The sequence below is a fragment of the Stenella coeruleoalba genome (genome assembly GCF_951394435.1).
Source record: "Stenella coeruleoalba genome assembly, chromosome: 9".
NCBI lineage: Eukaryota > Metazoa > Chordata > Mammalia > Artiodactyla > Delphinidae > Stenella > Stenella coeruleoalba.
The window spans coordinates 83404273-83426689 of NC_137155.1; the positions used below are offsets into that span (position 1 = coordinate 83404273).

At 52.1% G+C, this 22417-nt stretch overlaps 1 protein-coding gene across 3 annotated transcripts in view; it reads right to left on the bottom strand.

The window, feature by feature from the left end:
- Positions 1 to 22417, bottom strand: part of COPG2 (COPI coat complex subunit gamma 2) — a 131135-nt gene that overhangs the window by 16133 nt on the left and 92585 nt on the right. The gene's annotated exons all lie outside the window — the stretch shown is intronic.

Here is a 22417-nt window from a genome sequence, read left to right on the forward strand (position 1 = left end):
TAACACAGTGAACACTAAGCACTTTGAAAACAAGTAAAATTAAACAATGGAATGAATGTGGGATGGTTTAGGAAGTTTAAGTAAAAAGAATTAAAGTCACATTCAACAATGATACTTGACTAATAGGGAAGACAGACCTAAGAAAATGAAAAGTATAACTATGTCAAGTAGGCTGGAGTTTGGGGCGTGTCAGATGGAAGGAATTGTGTCGGTCCCAAGAAGGGATGCCTGGATCAGTGTCAAAGTGGGGGCAGGGCTAGGGTCCTTGAGGAACAAGGGTCAATGGCAATCGATGGGAGCCTAGAGGCGGGCAAGGGGAGAGCGCAGCCCAGGGAGACACGCTGGGCTTTCACAGCAGTGATTCTTCCCCGGGGGGGGGGGGGTCGATTTCACCCAAGGGGGGCTGTGGGCATGGACCCCAAGGGAGGCCTGTCAGAACATCTGAGGGAGAGCAGTACTCTGCTCAAAACAAAAACAAAACCAAAAAAATCAAAAAAGAAAACACAAAAACATTCCTGAAAGATGATGCTGATAGGCTTGCCTTGGGGGTCACGCATCCTCGGGTGAGAATCACTGGGTGGAAGGGGCAGGGTGGGCAGCTGGGAAGAGGGGTGAAGCATGAGCAGATGAGCCCGAGTCGGGCAGACGGAGGCATCAGAGTCAAGAGTGTCAAACATGGAGGAAAAGGACCCAGGCAGGGCCAGGGAGACAGCGAGTAAATGAATGTAGCCAGCAAGGCACCTGGAATGATTGGGGGAGGGGGGAGGGGGATTACGGTCCATCAGTTGGGAGTGGATTGCAAGCATGGTGTCCCTGAGCTTAGGACTCTGGAGGAGTAAGGCTGAGGGAGATGGAAGTGGTGACTGAAAGGAAGTTGGGTTGTATGTGAGCAGAGAGCACCGGAGGGGGGTGTCCACGCAGAAGGAAGGGGCAGATGGGACGGGAGAGGACAGTGCAGGAGAGCGTCTGGAAGAGAGATGACTGCCCCGAGGGGGGAGGGAGGGCGGACAGCAGGACCCAGGGCTCTGTGCAGGTCCAGACTGAGGGCGGTGGTGTCGGGAGTGGGTCTGGCAGGTGCGGGGGCAGGAGGGTGGGAAGAAGGTGAGAGTGCTGCGGTGAAAGAAAAAGGTCGGAGAATCAGAGGCCGGAGCCTCCCTGAGAGCTGTGTCAGAAGAGTACGTGACAAGGGGTCTGGATGGAAACCTGAAAGGTTACAGGGAGTGATGTCGTGGGGTCGTGCGGCCCGGGAGGCAAGCTCAGCCTGGCTCATGAGCGTGGGTTGGTGGGCGGAGCGTGAGGATTCAACACAGTGTGCCTGAAGCAGAGACGACTCAACCGGGTTGAGCAGTGGATGGGGGATGGAGAAGGGAGCACAGAGCAGAGGAGACAACTGAATCCAGCTGGAAGGTGCACAGACAGTAGCTGAAAGTGTGCCATAGAGAAGCAAAGCAGCAGAGACCTAGAAACTGGGCCCAGGATTAGGAGGTCAGGTGAGCTGCCTCCAACAACTGAGAGTGTGGTAGAGGCGCGGGCTCCGACGGGCCGCAAGAGTGAGGAACTGCAGGTGATGGCGCCCGGCAGCCAGGGCAGGAGAGGCTTGTTGAGAGGATCAGGGAACACACTGCCGAGAGGGATGGCAGAGAGTTAGAAGGAGAGAGTGGGTGTGGAGAATCTGCCCCCAAAGGTGGGCCAAGGGTGAGAGGAAGCCCATGCAGGAGGAAGAGCACCGCGCAGGTAAGGCAGGCGAGGAGCAGGGAGAGGTGGGTGAGGCCCGAGGAGCCTGGGCTGGTAGGGGTAGAGGCCCATTGAAAGTCTAGAGACGGGGCATGGTGAGAAGAACGGTCACAGAGGAGCACGCAGAAGCAATGACCTTCTTCATTCAATGTCGTGGACCCAAAAAGGTAGGGTGTTTAGGGGTGAATTTGGACAGCAGATGGACTTAGTATTAGCACACTGGGGACAAAGAGACTGGCCATCCTGGGAGCATGAGGGCTAGTCAAGGAAAAGAGTACTGAATCCTTCTCATGACTGACAGTGGTAGGGGAGCTGCTCAGGGGGTGGCAGGGAAGAGAAACAGGGACAAGCACCACAGGAGAAGGGGGAGAACCTTACGAGTATGTGAGGGGCTCAGGGAAGAAGGGGGAAGGCAGCCTGAAGAGCTGTTAATCTGGGGACTTTGGCAGATCTCAGGGTTAAGGGGGGTAGGTTGTGTGGTATTGGGACCAGAAGGCAGGTGCAGTGCAGAGGTGAGACCTAACAGCCTGGGCATTTGAAGACCTGGGGCCTTCAAACAAACGGGGTCCATCCCCTGAGATAAATTCAGTAAAGTGGACCTAAAACAACACAAATTGCAGTGATCCTACCAAGGAATAAATGGAAAACCAAAGCAATTCAGCAAAATGTGTAAAAAGAAGAAATACGGAAATGGATTGAGCAATGAATGTAGATCAAAAAGAGGAACCAAAGAGCGAGGTATTAGTGAGCAAAACGGAGTCCATCCCCTGATACGACTGTGGTAAAACTGAGGAAACTGGGCATCGTTGCACATTAAGGAGGACTCAACAGAGAAACCACTAGTAGGTAACCTCAGAGATTTCGGATGGACTTAGTGGTTGGAGTTCAGAGTGCGGGTAGCAAATATGCTTAAAATGGCAGGGGAGTGAGGGAGAACCAAGGCTGTGTTGACATTTCCCAACCATCACCGATTCTGAGCTTTTGCTATTCCAGGGGCACTGGAAAGGGGGGTGGTGCAGGCCTAGCATGTGGTGGAGAGACTGCACACATGGAAGGAGGGGGACCTTCAAAAGGAGTGGGGTGTCCGAGGTCTAGTCTGAGAGGACAGTGTGTGCAGAAAAGGGGCACAGGGGGAGCAAGCAGTGGGTGGGATGGTAGAGGCTTGAGGGGTAAGGGACTCTTGTTTGGGAGACTTAATCCAGGAAACAACAGAGGGGGCAATGCAGAATGGGATGGAGAGAGAGAGGAGGATCTTAATATCTGTACACGAGGGGATCGTAGCCTAGAGGGAAAGAGGGCAAAGAGTGGATCCAGACCATGTCATCGGGGAGTGGGAGAGCAAGGTGATGGGCAGGGGTGCATTCTGGGGCCTATGGGAGGAGAGACGAAAGCAGTGGAGGTGATGGAAGAAGAGGGGGGAGTCGGGCCTGGTGTAAAGAACTGTGGGCAGTGGCTCTATTAAAAGGGAACAGAGAAGAGGAAGGAAGGTGAGGTGAGGTGAGGATGAGTATAAGGCAGCCTAAAGGGAAGGCAGTACTAAACCCAGTGGAAGGACAGGATGAGAGACAGCAGATGATACTGGAGAGAACGTGGCAGGACAGGGGATGGAAAGAGCGTGAGCTGTGAGAGCCGGTCACACAAGGGAGCACCCCCTACGGAGAAGGGATGACCCAATGCAACTCGATGACAGGCATCAGGGAGCACTGAGATGACATCACGGGCCCTAGAGAAGAGGCAGATGCTTTCCCTGGGCCAGGGAGGGAAAGGGAAGGAACGGATCACGTGAGGAGAGGTCACAGGAAGGAATGTTCAAATGGGGTCTTGATGTGGCACGACAGGAGGGCCACCTACCGGAGACAGACCAGGTGATGTGAGGCATCCAGGGGAGGATGGAGAATGGAGCGCAGCAGAAGGGACACAGGCTGGACACCAACGGGGGAGCAGCGGGAAGAGGGAGGTGGGCAGGTAGGAATCCAGGCAGATCTCGGAGGTGCCAACCAGAAGGAACCTCAGAGTTACAGGGCCAGCCAGTGGGAGCAGAGGCTTGGGGAGGGAGGAGTGGAGGGTGGCAGGCAGGGGGTGGGGAGCAGTGGCCACTGCTACAGCCTCGAATGTTGTGGCAAGGGTGCAACTCTTCCGCCAGGCTCTTTACTACGGATCCGCTGGGGGTGGGGAGGGAGCTGGGGGTGGGAAGGGAGGAGCTCGGGGAATGAGTGGGGATGGGGATGGCGTTGGGGTCGGGGTGCAGGTCGGGTTTGACAGGGTTGTATGGGAGGACAGGGTTGGGATTGCTGGGAGTGGAGGTGGGGTGGGGAGGGAGATCCAACTGCAGACACTGAGAAAATCATCTACTTTAACTGTGCTTCTGGACTGATTTCAAGTCCAGTGTTGGGGTGATGACTACAGGCCGAGGAGAGGACTGGGAAGACCAGGGAAGCCACCCAGAGAGGACAAAGGAGAGTAGCTGCAGGAAGGGAGGGAAAGGTCTGCCTGGCAGGAATCACAGAGGGAGGTGAGGACAGTAGGGGCAAGGCTCTCCAGGGGGATGGTGTCGTGGGTCTGATATGAGGAGGGGTAACCTAGGGTGATAGACAATGGCAAGCGGCAAGAAGGACAAGCACCAAAGATATTGTCCCAGTGCCTGAGGGTCATAAAGGATGGGGGGCAGGAGGGGTATATAGGGGTATGTGAAAAGAATAGTGTCTTAATGCAGAACGGGGTTTACGGCACGTCAGGTGTCAGTGAGTTAATATGGAAGGGAATGTGGTGGTTCCAGGAGGACAGTGCCGGGCCAGCGTCAGAGTGGTGGGCGGGGCTGGGATCCTTGAGGAACAAGGGTCAATGGCAATCGATGGGAGCCTAGAGGCGGGCAAGGGGAGAGCGCAGCCCAGGAGGCACGCTGGGCTTCCACAGCAGTGATTCTTCCCCGGGGGGGGGGGGGTCGATTTCACCCAAGGGGGGCTGTGGGCATGGACCCCAAGGGAGGCCTGTCAGAACATCTGAGGGAGAGCACTACTCTGCTCAAAACAAAAACAAAACCAAAAAAATCAAAAAAGAAAACACAAAAACATTCCTGAAAGATGATGCTGATAGGCTTGCCTTGGGGGTCACGCATCCTCGGGTGAGAATCACTGGGTGGAAGGGGCAGGGTGGGCAGCTGGGAAGAGGGGTGAAGCATGAGCAGATGAGCCCGAGTCGGGCAGACGGAGGCATCAGAGTCAAGAGTGTCAAACATGGAGGAAAAGGACCCAGGCAGGGCCAGGGAGACAGCGAGTAAATGAATGTAGCCAGCAAGGCACCTGGAATGATTGGGGGAGGGGGGAGGGGGATTACGGTCCATCAGTTGGGAGTGGATTGCAAGCATGGTGTCCCTGAGCTTAGGACTCTGGAGGAGTAAGGCTGAGGGAGATGGAAGTGGTGACTGAAAGGAAGTTGGGTTGTATGTGAGCAGAGAGCACCGGAGGGGGGTGTCCACGCAGAAGGAAGGGGCAGATGGGACGGGAGAGGACAGTTCAGGAGAGCGTCTGGAAGAGAGATGACTGCTAGGGAGGGAGGAGAAGCAGACAAGGAGGGACGGAAGGCAGCACGCATCACTGCAGGACGAGATGGAGAAGCATGGTGTAGCATGTGGGGCGGCAGGTGCAAAGCTAAGAGAAGGGCAGAAGTGCCACTGTGAAAGGAGAAAGGGGAATCAGAGGAAGAAGCTCCCCAAGAGCTGTGTCAGAAAAATAAGCAACAAAGGAGTCTGAATAGAATATGAAAGGTTACAGGGAGCGACATTTTGGGGGCCCAGGAGGAAACCATACACTACGTCCACAGGGCGTGAGTATGGGTTGGTGGATGGACCGCAGATTCAGTGCATTGCTTCTGAGACAAAGATGACTGAATTTGGTTGAGCAGCAGGTGGTGGATCAAGAAGGGAGCACTCAGCAGAGAAGACAACCGAATCCAGCTGGAAGGTTCACAATGGTAGCTGAAAAATGTCACATGGCTCAGGTAGGACAGTTCCTTTGCTATGTATGCAGTAACTGCAAAGCGGCAGAGACCTAGAAACTGGGCCCGGGAGGTAGGAGGTCAGGGGAGCAGTCTCCTAAGGGTGGGAGAATATGGTAGAGAGAGATGGTCCATAGGGCAGGAAGAGTGAGAAAGGGCTGGCCGTGGAGCCTTGGGGTTAGGGCAGGAGCGGCTTGTTGAAAAGGTCAGGAAAGCACTGCACCAAGAGTGGGATGGAATTGAACCTGTAGGTGGCAGTGGACATGGAGAATCCAGGAACTTTTGCCCCTAGGAATGGGCCAAGGGCATGCAGGCGGCAGAGGAAAGAGCAGGTAAGGCCAGCAAGGAGAACGGGAGTGGTGGGAGGAGGCCAGAGGAGAATGAGCTGGTAGAGATACTGGCCCATTGAAAACGCTGGAGACAACTCTGTCAGTGCAGGGCATGGGGAGATGTGAGAGGTCAGGGAGAAGCTCACAGAAGCGTCAACCTTCTCCAAAACGGTGGACTAGAAAAAGTAGGGGGAGAGCAGAAGGATTCATAGCTGCACATGAAAGAGGAAGAAGCTGGCAACAGGTGGAGCTTCACGGCAGAAGGGAGCAGATGTCAAGGAAAAGACCACTGAATCCACCCAGGAACTGGCAGATGGAAGGGGAAGTTGAAGATGAAGTAGAGGAAAGAGAGCAAAGGGGATCTGGACTCTGTCAAGGGGGAGTGTGAGGTCAAGGACATCTGACAGGGGTGCATCACGGGGGCTGATGGAGAAGAAATGGAAGCAGTAGAGGCCAGGGAAGGAAGAAGAGGAGGAAGTGCCAGCCTGGTGTAAAGAACTGTGGGCAACGGCTTAACTAAAAGGGAGGAGAGGAGTGGAAGGAAGGTGAGACAGGGGAAGGCTAAGGCAAAGGCAGCCTAAAGGGAAACAGTGGCCTGGGCCTGTGGAAGGACCGGACGAGAGACAGCAGATGATACTGGAGAGAACGTGGCAGGACAGGGGATAAAAAGAGCGTGAGCTGTGAGAGCAGGTCACAGGAGGGAGCACCCCCTACGGAGAAGGAATGACCCAATGCAACTCGATGACAGGCATCAGGGAGCACTGAGATGACATCACGGGCCCTAGAGAAGAGGCAGACGCTTTCCCTGGGCCAGGGAGGGAAAGGGAAGGAACGGATCACGTGAGGAGAGGTCACAGGAAGGAATGTCCAAGTGGGGTCTTGATGTGGCACGACAGGAGGGCCACCTACCAGAGACAGACCAGGTGATGGGAGGCATCCAGGGGAGGATGGAGAATGGAGCGCAGCAGAAGGGACACAGGCTGGACACCAACGGGGGAGCAGCGGGAAGAGGGAGGTGGGCAGGTAGGAATCCAGGCAGATCTCGGAGGTGCCAACCAGAAGGAACCTCAGAGTTACAGGGCCAGCCAGTGGGAGCAGAGGCTTGGGGAGGGAGGAGTGGAGGGTGGCAGGCAGGGGGTGGGGAGCAGTGGCCGCTGCTACAGCCTCGAATGTTGTGGCAAGGGTGCAACTCTTCCGCCAGGCTCTTTACTACGGATCCGCTGGGGGCGGGGGGAGCTGGGAATGGGGTCAGTGGGTGTGTGGGAAGGGTGAGGGGATGGGGGTGGGAGGTGGGGAGGGGGACAGGGTTAGGGTGGGGGTGTGGGTTGGGTTTGACTGGGTTGGATGGGAGGGTAGGGCTGGGATTAATGAGGTGGGTGGAGGGACATGAGCCAATCTCTAGGCACTGAGAATATCACCTACTTTAATTGCGCTTCTGGACTGATTTCAAGTCCAGTGTTGGGGTGATGACTTCAGGCTGAGGAGAGGACTTGGAAGACCAGGGAAGCCACCCAGAGAGGACAAAGGAGAGTAGCTGCAGGAAGGGAGGGAGGGAAAGGTCTGCCTTGCAGGAATCACAGAGGGACAGAAGGACCATGGGGCAAGGCTCTGCAGGGGGACAATGTCGTGGGCCTGCTATGAGGAGGGGTAAAGTAGGGAAAAAAACAATGGCAGGTGCCAAGAAGGACCAGATTTTGACTAGTGATATTGTCCCAATGCCTGAGAGTCATTGAGGATGGTAGAAGACGTGTGGGATGTGTGTGTGAAAAGAATAATACATGCAGACTGAGATTTGTGTCCTTTCGGGTGTCAGTGAGTAACTGCGGAAGGGATTGTGGTGGTTCTGAGAGTACTGGCCAGTGTCAGAGTGGGGCCATTTGGGGATTCTGAAGAAGTGTCAGTAGCAACCAATGGGAGGCTAGAGGTGGGCAAGGGAGAGTGGAGCCCAGGAGGTCACATTGGGCTTCCCCAGCAGGGATCATCGTGGGGACAGGAGGGTGGATTTCACCCAAGGAGAAGCTGTGGCCCCAAGAGAGTTCCATGAAAACATCTGAACAGTGAGTAGCACTCTGCTCAATACAAAGAGAAATCAAGAAAATCCCCAAAGGAAAGCACAAGAGCACGCCGGGATAATGAGGCTGATAGGCTTGCCCGGGGGTCACGCATCCTCGGGTGAGAATCACTGGGTGGAACGGGCAGGGTGGGCAGCTGGGCAGAGAGGTGAAGCATGAGCAGATGAGCCCAAGTCGGGCAGACGGAGGCATCAGAGTCAAGAGTGTCAGAAGTAAGGGAAAAGGACCCAGACCAGGCAGACAGTGAGCAAATGGATGTAGCCAACAAAGGGCCTGGAATGAGAGGGGGCAGGTTAGGATTCACCATCCATGGTAGAGAGGGTGGGCAACAAGGTGGTGGTCCCTGAGCTGAGGACACCTGAGGAGTAGGGCTGAGAGAGATGGGAATGGCGACCAAAAGGAAGGTGGGTTGTGCAAATCTGAGCAGAGAGCTCTGGGCGAGATGTCCACAGTGAAGAAAGGGCAGACGGATGGGACAAAACACGGAGGAGTGCATCTGGGCGAGAGACGACTGCTGGAGAGGGAGGAGGAGAGAGGGAGGGCAGACAGCAGGACTCAGGGCTCTGTGCAGTTCGAGACCGAACGGGATGATGTCAGGCAGGAGGGAGGCAGAAGTCGAAGTACTGGAGTGGAAGGAAGAGGGGAGGAGGATCAGAGGGGGAGGCTCCCCGAGAGCTGTCAGAAGAGCATGCAACAAGGGGTCTGGAATGGAAGCATGAAAGGTTACAGGCAGCAAGCTTTACGAGGTCCCGGAGGAAAGTACAGCGTAGGTCCCCAGGGCTGAGTGTGGGCTGGTGGGCAGAGTCTGTGGACTCAGTACTGTGTGTCTGAGGCAAAGAGGGTTGAACTGGGTTGAGCAGCAGGTGAGGATCAAGAAGGGAGCACTCAGCCGAGGAACACCTGAATCCAGTTGGGAGGTTCACAGCCGTAGCTGAAAGAATGTTACATGCTCAGGTAGGACAGGTTTTTACTGTGTTGCAGTAGAGAAGCAAAGCAGGAGAGACCTTGAAACCAGGAGGCCAGGTGAGCAGTCTCTGACAGGTGGGAGGGTATGGAGAGAAGAGGGGATCCAACGGGCCAGATGAGTAAGAAACTGCAGGCGATGGCGCCCGGCAGCCAGGGCAGGAGAGGCTTGTTGAGAGGATCTGGGAACACACTGCATCAAGAGATGGATGACAAAGGGCTAGAAGGAGACAGTGGATGTGGAGAATCTAGGAACCGTGCTCCCAAAAGTGGGTCGAGGGCATGAGGAAGCCCATGCGGGAGGAGGCGCACCGCAAGGGTAAGGCAGGCGAGGAGCAGGGAGAGGTGGGTGCGGCCCGAGGGGGCTGAGATGGTAGAGGCAGTGGCTCTTTGGAAATTTGGAGACAGCCCTGTCAGCGTAGCGCATGGTGAGATGATGAAAGGTCAGAGAGCACCTAGAAGCAACGATTTTCTCCAAAATGGTAGGCCCAAAACATAGCATGCTTTGGTGTGAATTCAGACAGCCTGGGTTCAGTACAGCATGCTGGGGACCAAGAAGCTGGCAATGGGGGAACATAAAGGCAGGTCAAAGAAGAAGGGAAAGATTGGGAAATGTGTCACATGACTGGCGGCTGGTAGAGGAAGTAGGATGAGATGTTGAAGAGGAAGCAGAGGGGCTCCTGGAGACAAGAGCAGGAGAAAAGGTGGATGAGGGGCCGAGCCAGTTCAGTGGCAGCCAGCTTGGAAAGAGAGACATTGGAGTCTCGGGCAGCCATGAAAGGTGTCTGCGAGATACAAGTTGGGTCAGGGAAGTCGATGGGAAAAGAAAGGAACAGGTGGCAGTGAAGAGGGGAAAGAACATCATGGACATGCTCGGGGCTCAGAACAGGTAAAGGGGGCACTGCAGAGGACAGCAGGGCAGCCTGAGGGGCTCCCAATCTGGGACTTCGGGAGATCTCAGGAGGCAAGGAGGTTTTGTGCGGCACTTATGCCAGATGGTAGGAGCAAAGCAGAGCTGAGACACCATTGCCTGGGCCTTTGAAGACCCAAGGCCCTCAGAGCAAGGGGGAAAGGGCCACAACGACTGGTGACACAGAGGACAGGGCGGTGCTGTACCATCAGATAGACCCTGCACACAAACTACTAGCAGGTATCCTCAGGGACACTGGAAAGGACCAGGTGGAATCCAGGGTGCAGGTAGCAAGCCTGCTTAGAAATGGCACAGGAATGGGTGGGAACTAAGGTGGTAACAGCATTTGTCATCAATCACCAAATCCATTCTTCTGCTATTCATGAGGTGCTGAAGAATGGAGGTTAGCCAGTGGCAGAAAGACTCTGCGCAGGTAATCAGGGGAACAGCTGGGACCTGTGAAGCCAGTGGGGTATCAGAGGTCTAGTTTGAGAAGATAATGTGGGCAGGAAAGGACCATAAGGGGAGAGAGCAATGGGTGGGATGCTAAATGGTTGGAGGGTGAGGGACTCTTGTTTGGGAGGCTGGACCCAAACAACAGAGGGAGCAAGGCCGAATGGGACGGGGGGCAATTGGAGGGTCTTAAGATCTGCACATGGGTGCTGTGAGGGGATCGTGGCCTAGAGGGAAAGAGGGGTGTCTGGACATGTTATTGGGGAGTCGGAGAGCAAGGTGATGGGCAGGGGTGCATCCTCGGTCCAAAGGAAGAGAGATGGAAGCAGTGGAGGTGAGGGAAGGAGAAGACAGGGAAGTAGGGGCCTGGTGTAAACTCTCGTGGGCAATGGCTTGATTAAAAGGGAAGAGAGAAGAGGAAGGAAGGTGACACAGAGCAAGACTAAGGAAAAGGGAGCCTAAAGGGAAACGGTGGCCCAAGCCAGCGGAAGGACCAGACCAGTGACAGCCCATGATTTCAGGAGAGAACGTGGCAGGGCAGGGGATAAAAAGAGCGTGAGCTGTGAGAGCCGGTCACAGGAGGGAGCACCCCCTACGGAGAAGGGATGATCCAATGCAACTCGATGACAGGCATCAGGGAGCACTGAGATGACATCACGGGCCCTAGAGAAGAGGCAGACGCTTTCCCTGGGCCAGGGAGGGAAAGGGAAGGAATGGGTCCCACGAGGAAAGGTCTTGGGAAGGAATGTCTAAATGGGGGCCTCAATGCAGCACCAAGGGAGAGTCACCTGCCAGAGACAGACCAGGTGATGGAAGGTGCACAGGGGAGGATGGAGAGAGGAGAGAGGTGGAAGGAGGCAGGCTGGTTACCACTAAGAGGAGCAATGAGAAGAGGGAGGTCGCAGGTAGGAAACCAGGTAGATGTCAGAAGCGCTAACTGGAAGGAAGTGCAGAGTACTGGGGCCAGCCAGTGGGAGCAGAGACATGGGGAAGGAGGAGTGGGAAAGGGGTGGCAGGCAGGGGGCGGGGAGCAGGGACTGCTCTTACAGCCTCAAAGGTTGCAGCAAGGGTGGAACTTTTCAGCCAGGCTCTTTACTGTGGATCTGGCAGGGATGGGGTGAGAGCTTGGGGGATGGACTTTGGGACGGGGATCAGGATTGGGGTGCAGGTAGGGGTTGACTGGGTTGGGTGGGAGGGCAGGGTTGGGATCAGTGGGGATGGGGGGACGGGGGTTGGAGTCGGGACACATGAATCAAGCTCCAGGCACTGAGAAAGTCACCTACTTTAACTGAGCTTGTGGACTGATTACAAGTCCGGTGCTGGGGGTGATGAGCACGTTAAGAAGAGGGAGGGTGAGAGCACTGAAGCTGCCCAGAGAGGACAAAGGAGAGCGGCTGCAGGAAGGCAGAAGGGAAACAGCTGGTTGGCAGGAAAGACGGATGGACATTATGACCGTAAGGGCAGGGGGTGTCACAGATCTGAAATGAGGAGGGATAAACTATTCAAAGGGACAAATGACAAGCACTGAGAAAGAGGAGAATTAGACCAAAGATACTGTCACATGCCTGAGAGTCATGAAGCGCAGGGGATACAAGGGGTGGGTGGGGCTGCGGGCATGAAAAGAGACGGGAGAGGACAGTGCAGGAGAGCATCTGGAAGAGAGATGGCTGCCCCGAGGGGGGAGGGAGGGCGGACAGCAGGACCCAGGGCTCTGTGCAGGTCCAGACTGAGGGCGGTGGTGTCGGGAGTGGGTCTGGCAGGTGCGGGGGCAAGAGGGTGGGAAGAAGGTGAGAGTGCTGCGGTGAAAGAAAAAGGTCGGAGAATCAGAGGCCGGAGCCTCCCTGAGAGCTGTGTCAGAAGAGTACGTGACAAGGGGTCTGGATGGAAACCTGAAAGGTTACAGGGAGTGATGTCGTGGGGTCGTGCGGCCCGGGAGGCAAGCTCAGCCTGGCTCATGAGCGTGGGTTGGTGGGCGGAGCGTGAGGATTCAACACAGTGTGCCTGAAGCAGAGACGACTCAACCGGGTTGAGCAGTGGATGGGGGACGGAGAAGGGAGCACAGAGCAGAGGAGACAACTGAATCCAGCTGGAAGGTGCACAGACAGCAGCTTCTTTAAAGAACGTCACATGGCTCAGGTGGGACAGTTCCTTTGCTGTGTGTGCAGTAACTGCAAAGCAGCAGAGACTTAGAAACTGGGCCAAGGATGTCAGGTGAGCAGTCTCCAACTGGTGAGAGTGTGGTAGAGGAGAAGGGGTCCAATGGGCCAGAAGAAGGAGGAAGGTCGGGTGATGGCGCCCAGCAGCCAGGGCAGGAGGGGCTTGCTGCAAGGATCAGGGAGCACACTGTGCCGGGAGGATGGCAAAGAGCACACAGAAGAGAGTGGGTGTGGAGAATCCAGGAACCGTGCCCTGAAAATTGGACCCAGGGTCAGAGGAAGCCCATGCAGGGGGAAGAGCGCAGCGCAGGTAAGGCAAGCGAGGAGCAGGGAGAGGTGGGTAAGGCCAGAGGAGCCTGGGCTGGTAGGGGTAGAGGCCCACTGAAAATGCTGGAGACGGGGCATGGTGAGAAAAAGAAACATCAGAGAGGACCCAGAAACAACCACCTCTTCCAAAATGGCAGACCCGAAATGTAGGGTCCTTATGGCTGTTTTCAGAGGCCATGGACAGCACTTTGTGGACCAGGAGTTGGCGGTCAGGAACATGAGCGTGTGTCAGAAGAGAGGGAGCAGGTATCGAGGAACAGGCAGCGAAGACCTCACATGACTCAGGTGGCAGGGGAAATAGGACGGATGCTGCAGATGAAGTAGAGCGTTTCTCAGCAGAAGAAAAGGCAGAGTATGGGCCAAGTAACGTCCAATCCCCACCCACTCTGGATAGCAAGAGACAGAGGCATCTTGGGCAGCTATGAGAAGGAGGGAGCAGGTTGGGTCAGGGAGTCGATGGCACAAGTAAGGGACAGGCACAGAAGAGGGGAGAGAACCTCATGAATGTGGGGACATCCACTGATCTCACGGCTCAAGAGGAGTGGCCTGTGCAGTACTGAGGCCCAGTGGTAGGAACAGAGCAGGTCCCAGCTGAGATGCCAAAGCCTGGGTGTTTGAAGACCCAGGGCTCTTAGGAGCGACTGGGGACAGGGGCCACAATGACTGTGGTGACATGGAGGAAACAGGGCAGCATTGCACATTAGATACATCCTGCACAGAAATGACTGGCAGGTAACCTCAGGGACTTCAGGGTGGACTCAAGTGGGTGGAGCCCAGTGTGTTGGTAGCAAATATGCTTAGAATTGGCAGAGAAGTGGCCAGGAATTCAGGTGGTATCAACAGTGCTTCTGCTATTACAAGGGAGCTATAAAGGGTGGAGTCCTAGGATGTGGCAGAGAGAGTCCACACAGGGAACCAGGGACCTTCAAACCATATGTGTAGTCAGAGAAGAGAATGGGGGCAGCAAAGAGGCACAGGGAGAGACAGCAAGGGGCAGAATGGTGGAGAGTTGGAGGTGGGGTCTCATGATCAGGAGAGTGGATCTGGGGAACAACAGAGGGGGCAGGCAGAATGGGATGGACAACCAGAAGAGAGTCTTAAAATATGGCCAAGAGGGAAAGAGGGCAAAGGAGAGATCTGGACCACGTCATCACGGAGTGGGAGAGCAAGGCAATGGGCAGGGGTGTACCCCAGGGTCCGAAGGAGGAGAGATGAAAGCAGTGGAGGTGAGGGAAGGAGAAGATAGCAAAGTGGGGGCCTGGTGTAAAGTCCCGTGGGCAATGGCTTGATTAAAAGGGAAGAGAGAAGAGGAAGGAAGGTGAGACAGAACACGACTAAGGAAAAGGGAGCCTAAAGGGAAATGGTGGCCCAAGCCAGTATAAGGACCAGACCAATGACAGCCCATGATTTCAGGAGAGAACGTGGCAGGGCAGGGGACGGAAAGAGCGTGAGCTGTGAGAGCCGGTCACACGAGGGAGCACCCCCTACGGAGAAGGGATGACCCAATGCAACTCAATGACTGGCATCAGGGAGCACTGAGATGACATCACGGGCCCTAGAGAAGAGGCAGACGCTTTCCCTGGGCCAGGGAGGGAAAGGGAAGGAACGGATCACGTGAGGAGAGGTCACAGGAAGGAATGTCCAAGTGGGTCTTGATGTGGCACGACAGGAGGGCCACCTACCAGAGACAGACCAGGTGATGTGAGGCATCCAGGGGAGGATGGAGAATGGAGCGCAGCAGAAGGGACACAGGCTGGACACCAATGGGGGAGCAGCGGGAAGAGGGAGGTGGGCAGGTAGGAATCCAGGCAGATCTCAGAGGTGCCAACCAGAAGGAACCTCAGAGTTACAGGGCCAGCCAGTGGGAGCAGAGGCTTGGGGAGGGAGGAGTGGAGGGTGGCAGGCAGGGGGTGGGGAGCAGTGGCCACTGCTACAGCCTCGAATGTTGTGGCAAGGGTGCAACTCTTCCGCCAGGCTCTTTACTACGGATCCGCTGGGGGCGGGGAGGGAGTTGGGGTCGGGGAGGGAGGAGCTCAGGGAATGAGTGGGGATGGGGATGGCGTTGGGGTCGGGGTGCAGGTCGGGTTTGACAGGGTTGTATGGGAGGACAGGGTTGGGATTGCTGGGAGTGGAGGTGGGGTGGGGAGGGAGATCCAACTGCAGACACGAGAAAATCATCTACTTTAACTGCGCTTCTGGACGATTTCAAGTCCAGTGTTGGGGTGATGACTTCAGGCTGAGTGAGGAGAGGGCTGGGAAGACCAGGCAAGCCACCCAGAGAGGACAAAGGAGAGTAGCTGCAGGAAGGGAGGGAAAGGTCTGCCTGGCAGGAATCACAGAGGGAGGTGAGGACAGTAGGGGCAAGGCTCTCCAGGGGGACGGTGTCGTGGGTCTGATATGAGGAGGGGTAACCTAGGGTGATAGACAATGGCAAGCGGCAAGAAGTACAAGCACCAAAGATATTGTCCCAGTGCCTGAGGGTCATAAAGGATGGGGGGCAGGAGGGGTATATAGGGGTGTGTGAAAAGAATAGTGTCTTAATGCAGAACGGGGTTTACGGCACGTCAGGTGTCAGTGAGTTAATATGGAAGGGAATGTGGTGGTTCCAGGAGGACAGTGCCGGGCCAGTGTCAGAGTGGGGGGGCGGGGCTGGGATCCTTGAGGAACAAGGGTCAATGGCAATCGATGGGAGCCTAGAGGCGGGCAAGGAGGGAGTGCAGCCCAGGGAGGCATGCTGGGCTTCCACAGCAGTGATTCTTGCCCGGGGGGGGGGTCGATTTCACCCAAGGGGGGCTGTGGGCATGGACCCCAAGGGAGGCCTGTCAGAACATCTGAGGGTGAGCAGAGCTCTGCTCAAAACAAAAACAAAAAAATCAAAAACGAAAACATAAAAACATTCCTGAAAGATGATGCTGATAGGCTTGCCTTGGGGGTCACGCATCCTTGGGTGAGAATCACTGGGTGGAAGGGGCAGGGTGGGCAGCTGGGAAGAGGGGTGAAGCATGAGCAGATAAGCCCGAGTCGGGCAGATGGAGGCATCAGAGTCAAGAGTGTCAGACATGGAGGAAAAGGACCCAGGCAGGGCCAGGGAGACAGCGAGTAAATGAATGTAGCCAGCAAGGCACCTGGAATGATTGGGGGAGGGGGGAGGGGGATTACAGTCCATCAGTTGGGAGTGGATTGCAAGCATGGTGTCCCTGAGCTTAGGACTCTGGAGGAGTAAGGCTGAGGGAGATGGAAGTGGTGACTGAAAGGAAGTTGGGTTGTATGTGAGCAGAGAGCACCGGAGGGGGGTGTCCACGCAGAAGGAAGGGGTAGATGGGACGGGAGACGACAGGGCAGGAGAGCATCTGGAAGAGAGATGACTGCTCCGAGGGGGTAGGGAGGGCGGACAGCAGGACCCAGGGCTCTGTGCAGGTCCAGACTGAGGGCGGTGGTGTCGGGAGTGGGTCTGGCAGGTGCGGGGGCAAGAGGGTGGGAAGAAGGTGAGAGTGCTGCGGTGAAAGAAAAAGGTTGGAGAATCAAAGGCCGGAGCCTCCCTGAGAGCTGTGTCAGAAGAGTACATGACAAGGGGTCTGGATGGAAACCTGAAAGGTTACAGGGAGTGATGTCGTGGGGTCGTGCGGCCCGGGAGGCAAGCTCAGCCTGGCTCATGAGCGTGGGTTGGTGGGCGGAGCGTGAGGATTCAACACAGTGTGCCTGAAGCAGAGACGACTCAACCGGGTTGAGCAGTGGATGGGGGACGGAGAAGGGAGCACAGAGCAGAGGAGACAACTGAATCCAGCTGGAAGGTGCACAGACAGCAGCTTCTTTAAAGAACGTCACATGGCTCAGGTAGGACAGTTCCTTTGCTATACATACAGTAGAGAAGGAAATAAGGAGAGATGATGAAGGTGGGCCCCGGACGTAGGCAAGATCAGGTGAGCATTCTGAAACAGGTAGTAGAGAAGAGGAGGTCCAATGGCTAAGAAGAGTGAGGAAGGTGAGGCAATGGCACCCAGCAACCAGGGCAGGAGAGGCTTGTTGAGAGGATCAGGGAAAACACTGCACAGAGTGTGACAGCAAAGAGCCAAAAGGATGGAGGTGGATGTCGAGGGTCCAGGAGCTGTGCACCCATGAGTGGGCCAAGGATGTGAGGAAGCCCATGCAGGAGGGAGAGGACAGCGTGGGTGAGGCCAGGTTGGAACATGGGGGAGGTGGACAAGGTGAGAAGAGGATGAGCTGGTAAAGGTAGTGGTCTGTGGAAAATGTTGGAGACGAGCCTGTCAATGCAGGGCATGACGACACGAAACAATGGAAGGTCAGACAGAAGCCTGAGGGACCTGAAAAGACACGGTGCTCAGGGATGAATGGGGACAGCATATGGAGTCACTACAGCACATTGCAGACCAAGAAGCTGGAGACTGGGGAGCATGAGGGCAGGTCAAGAAGAGAGCAGATGTCAAGGAAAAGACCACTGCATCTGTGGCATGACTGACAGGTGGTAGGGGAAGTAGGATGGGATGTTGAAGATAAAGCAGAGAGGCTCTTGAAGACAAGAGTGGGAGAAAAGGCAGAGGATGGGCTGCGCAACGTTCAGTCCACACCCAGCCTGCAAAGAGAGAGATCCTTGGATTCTCGAGTGTCCATGAAGGTGGTAGGCCAGTATTGAGATGGGTCAGGGGAGTCAATGGGAAAAGAAAGGGACAGGCAACATGGATGAGGGGAAGAACCTCATGAATGTGTGAAGGGCTCAGGGAAGTTAAAGGGGGCTCTACAGAAAAGGGGAAGGCAGCTTCAAGAGCTCCCCGTCTGGGGACGTCAGCAGATCTCAGGGGCAGGAGGGGTAGTATTGAGGCCAGACAGCAGGTGTACACTAGTGAATAAAAGAAAGTACAGGTGCTATCTGTTATATCTGTGGGAAAGCACTGTTTTATGGGAAGATAGACAATGTAGAATGTTTATAGAGGGAGAGGCTACAGCATAGCCAAGTACAAAGCAAAGGTGTATAGTGCAATCAATTGGATTTTGAAAGAATTCTATTTAGCACTGGTAAAATATGCCTCCTACAGATGCTGATATAGTGTTTATACGTTCATTGTTTTTCCAATGAAAATGAGCAGAGGAAAAAGAGAAAAGAAGTGGTTAAAATAAAATTGGAACTAAGTCAACAGTATACATACAAATCATTCTTGGAATTATTAAGGAACATTATAATGGTTAGGATGCATAGTGCGACCTGTTGATCACAATTAATGGAATAAAGGGAAATGGGAGAAATATATAAAAAGAAATTACCACAGGGAAATTGGTGGGTGGCTGCCTGAAAAATCTGTCAGACAATTATGTCAAAGTGGGTAGATTCAAGAGAATAAATGGTCACATAGAGATAAATTCATAAAACAAAATCTGAAGGGAGAGCGTCAGCAGCAGTCCTCATAACATTAGTGCTCCTGACATCCCAAGATGAAGACACATGCCAGAGAATGGGGTTGTTTTGAATAATAAGAGTAGGTCAAGGAGTAATTTCACACATTTTCACATACTGAATCCATTTAAAGGCCAGACTGTGAACCAGTTTTTCTAAGGCTACAAGATGGGGAAACAGGAAGTGAGTGGATGTGCCATGTTTATACTGCATTCTGGAGAGATGTTATCATTTAAGAAAGGCAGCAATAAAGATGACAGCTATCGATGATGGTGTGAAACGGGAACATGAAATAGGATAGGAAGACAGGTTCAAAGTCAGCACAGAGGAAATGTTGACATTTCAGTGTGTTTGAGGAAAGGGAGGTTGGTTGCAAGATGAATGAACAGGCGAATGAGGTCTCAAACTGGAATCTTGGCGAGTCTCATTAACGGGTCAGATTTGGAGGAATATGGATTCTACGGCTAGGCTGATGCAAATTCTAGTGATAAAGGTAGGGGAAATGGTGGCTAAACAGTAATGTTCAACCTATCCTGCTTTTTTATTAGCATTTGAGTAGAAATTCAGATTACGTGCTTAGCTTGGAAGAATGCAGAGTTTCACCAAGGGTCATTAATATGGATCCCAGTGAGTGGCTGGAGGTGCGTCAAAGTAAAAAAAACAGATAAATTTTACTTAACTGAAGCTGTGGATTTAATTCAGATTGTCAGGAGTTAATATGGCTAATACTGAATAGCAAATAATGGAATGGAGACAACAGATTCAGTGAGGAGATTGGAGTCCATCAGGATCCTGTGGTAGCTCATTAAGATAAAGGTTTAAGGAAGTGTAGAACTGCAAGAACTGCAGTATGTATGTATAATATGAAAGAGTTATGAATTGTTAAATGGGAGGCAGCATCCCTAATGAAAAACAGAAAGAGAGGGCTTCCCTGGTGGCGCAGTGGTTGAGAGTCCGCCTAACAATGCAGGGGACACGGGTTCGTGCCCCGGTCTGGGAAGATCCCACGTGTCGCGGAGCGGCTGGGCCCGTGAGCCATGACCGCTGAGCCTGCGCATCCGGAGCCTGTGCTCCGCAATGGGAGAGGCCACAACAGTGAGAGGCCCACGTACCGCAAAAAAAAAAAAACAGAAAGAGAAACTCATATACATGTCCTGTTAAACTTGATCTTAGTATGGATATTTTCTATTGAAGGCTATTTAAATGAGTTATCTAAATTTGTTGAAATGAGAAATAATGATGCAATGAGGACCAAGAGTTCAATAATAAAAGCAATATAGGGATTAGAATGGTTCTGAGTAAGTAATAAAGCAAAAAGGTAGAGTCATTACAGAGGTCCAAAGTGGGGAAAAATTTGTAGAATGTTGCATATATATGTTGTTACTGGTGTAATAAACATTCAGAGGAAGGAACGTTGCTGGATGAGAAAGGACACTAAGAAAGCATTCTGCCTTGAAGGCTTTTCTAGAAATTTTTCAGTAAAGACTAGTTGTTGGAGGATGGAAGATAAGTAGGACTAAATTGAGACTTATGATGTTGATTACTCTTTCCACAATTTGCCCAAGATTTCAGGGAAGGAGTTATGGTAATATCTTGATGTTGAGTTAAAGTAAATTTTTTCAGATGGCATAGATTTTTTGTATACTTATAGAGTAAGGAGGAGTGGGAAAGTTTAAAGATACAGAAAAGGTAAGAACAGGTGATGGAATAACTTTCTGAGGATATGGGTGGGTGGGTATCTTTTGAACTGTGAAAGACTTGATTGTTAAAGAGGATAAAAGGAGAAAGTGGATAGTTTCAGAATTGAAACAATAATAGCCTCTATCTATTAAGTATTTACTATGTGTCTGGCACCACGCTAATCACGTTACTTAATTTCATTTTATGCTTACAACAATCCTAGAAGGTTTACAGAGATCAAATAACTTGCCTGTGATTACACACTCAGTGTGTAACAGAGTCAGAATTCAAATCGAATTTATCTATCTCCAAAACCTACATTACTTTCTATTCTATACAGTTTTCAAGTTGAAGGAAATCACAATCTATAGAATTTCTATTTTTTTCTGTGACTATACGGAAAATATATTTTCTGAGATGAGACAAGCAGAGGTGATTGATTGTATAGATCTTCAGGTGATTGGTAAAATCCAGAATATCTGCAATGGGAAAATGCTGAAAGGAAGGCATGTGGAAAAGACTCTTATTACCACCTATGCCCTGGTATTTCACTTCTATTCATTGCACAGCAAAGACTTTGGATTGGCCATGGATTAAAAATTTTAGAGTTTCTAACAAAGACTAAAGAATAGAAAGGAGTCTTTTTTTAAGCAGGTAAATGATAGGTAAAACGTAAATCGACTACTAACAAAATTTTAAAAGTCCAAGTGTTGAGACTTCCATTGGAAGAATTCCATTTCTTTTCTCCAAGATGCAATCACAAGAGTTTATAACTAAGTTTTAACACCAACCAGTAAACCCTCTGAATTTAACAGAAAAGAAAGAAAATTCTCCAAATGACAAATTTTTATAGACAAAATACTAACAACCATCAAGCAAAAGAGTCCATAGCCAGCAGACCAAAGGTTGAAACCTCTGGGCTAATTTGTAAGATCTGTTTTAAAAAGAAATTAACTCCATAATAAGGAGGGGTAAGAAAATCTCCCTATGCTTTCTGTCTTAGTAGAAGTGTTTTCTGTTGTTGTTTTCTCCTATACTATATGTAACTTATGTAATTTCAATATTGTTGTTTTATGTATTTTGATATTGTAAAATTGTATTTATTGTATTCTGTTAGAACCACTCCCTGGGGTGTGAGGCACCTGAGTTATCAGTTATCCAAGTGAACCTGGGGAAATGGGAGGAGCTAGTATTCTCAATTGGGGAGAGCTTGATTCTTTAACCAATGAGTTCAGCATTTTGCTTCCAAAATTAAGTGGCGAAGTAATGGCATCCCTTAAAAAACAGAAACTTAGTGGGAAGTAAAATGGGGTTAGAATTTTGAAATATGGAGAGGTGCCTACTAGAAAAAACTGAAGAAGTATGGTGTATCCCAGGATGATGGCAGAAGCCATAGGGCTACATTAAGACTGGGCCCAGATACTGGTTTAGAATAAGGGTAAATAAAACTAGCTTTATTTACATAAGAGTACAGCCAGCTTAATTACTGGCTGGTGGACATAAGTCAAATCTAACCAGAGGGAAACAGACCAGGAAAGAAAGTGAAGCTAAAAGGGAATGGAATAAGAGAAACCTCATAAAGGGATAAAGGAGGTAATTAAAGGTTAAAGTTGGATGGCCTAATGCTCGAAGGAGAAATAGTGGAGGCCAGATAGGAAAGTGCCTTCCTACCCAGGAGCTTATGGATCCAGGGTGGCCGCAACTGCAGGTCCACCCAGGGCCAGAGGGAACAACCTGGGGTTCAGACCCAGCAATGGTGCCAACTTGAATCTACCTCGTGCTAGAGTTGAGTAGCCTGGTCTATCATCCAACACAGGTAAGATTGGGCAGGGGCTCCCAGAACCAACATCTAAAAAGGGAGTTGGGAGAGGGGCTAAGGGAAGACAGGTTAAGCCCCAAATGTAATGAATGATGACCAGGGATAACTATTTACTAGTGCTTTTACGATTTCGTGTAACTCTGTAACTTTCCCAATATTTGTTAACTTCTATCTGATTTTTCCTGTATTAGAAGTAAAAATTGTTTTTTCCTGTATTAGTAGTAAAAATTGTTTTTTCCTGTACTAGTAATAAAAATTGTTCAAAATGTAAGTTCAATGTGTGTGCTTATTTCAGTGAAAACTGGGTAACAGCTGTGAAAACTCTGCAGTGAATATGGGAAGAAAAGAACTCAGGTGGGAAAATGGGAAAAAGAAATCAAGTACAACAAATACTTGACATTCATAGGTTAGAAGATCTCAAACCCCCAATTTGTAAATACCACTGGCACTAGCAATTGGCTGTTCTTCACAGGCCTCCCCCCCCCCCACCCCCAAGACTGCATACAGGTCAAGCAGATTACAAGCCCTTCTCAAATGTGGATACACAGATGTTGGCTAAGCCACTCATTAGGCT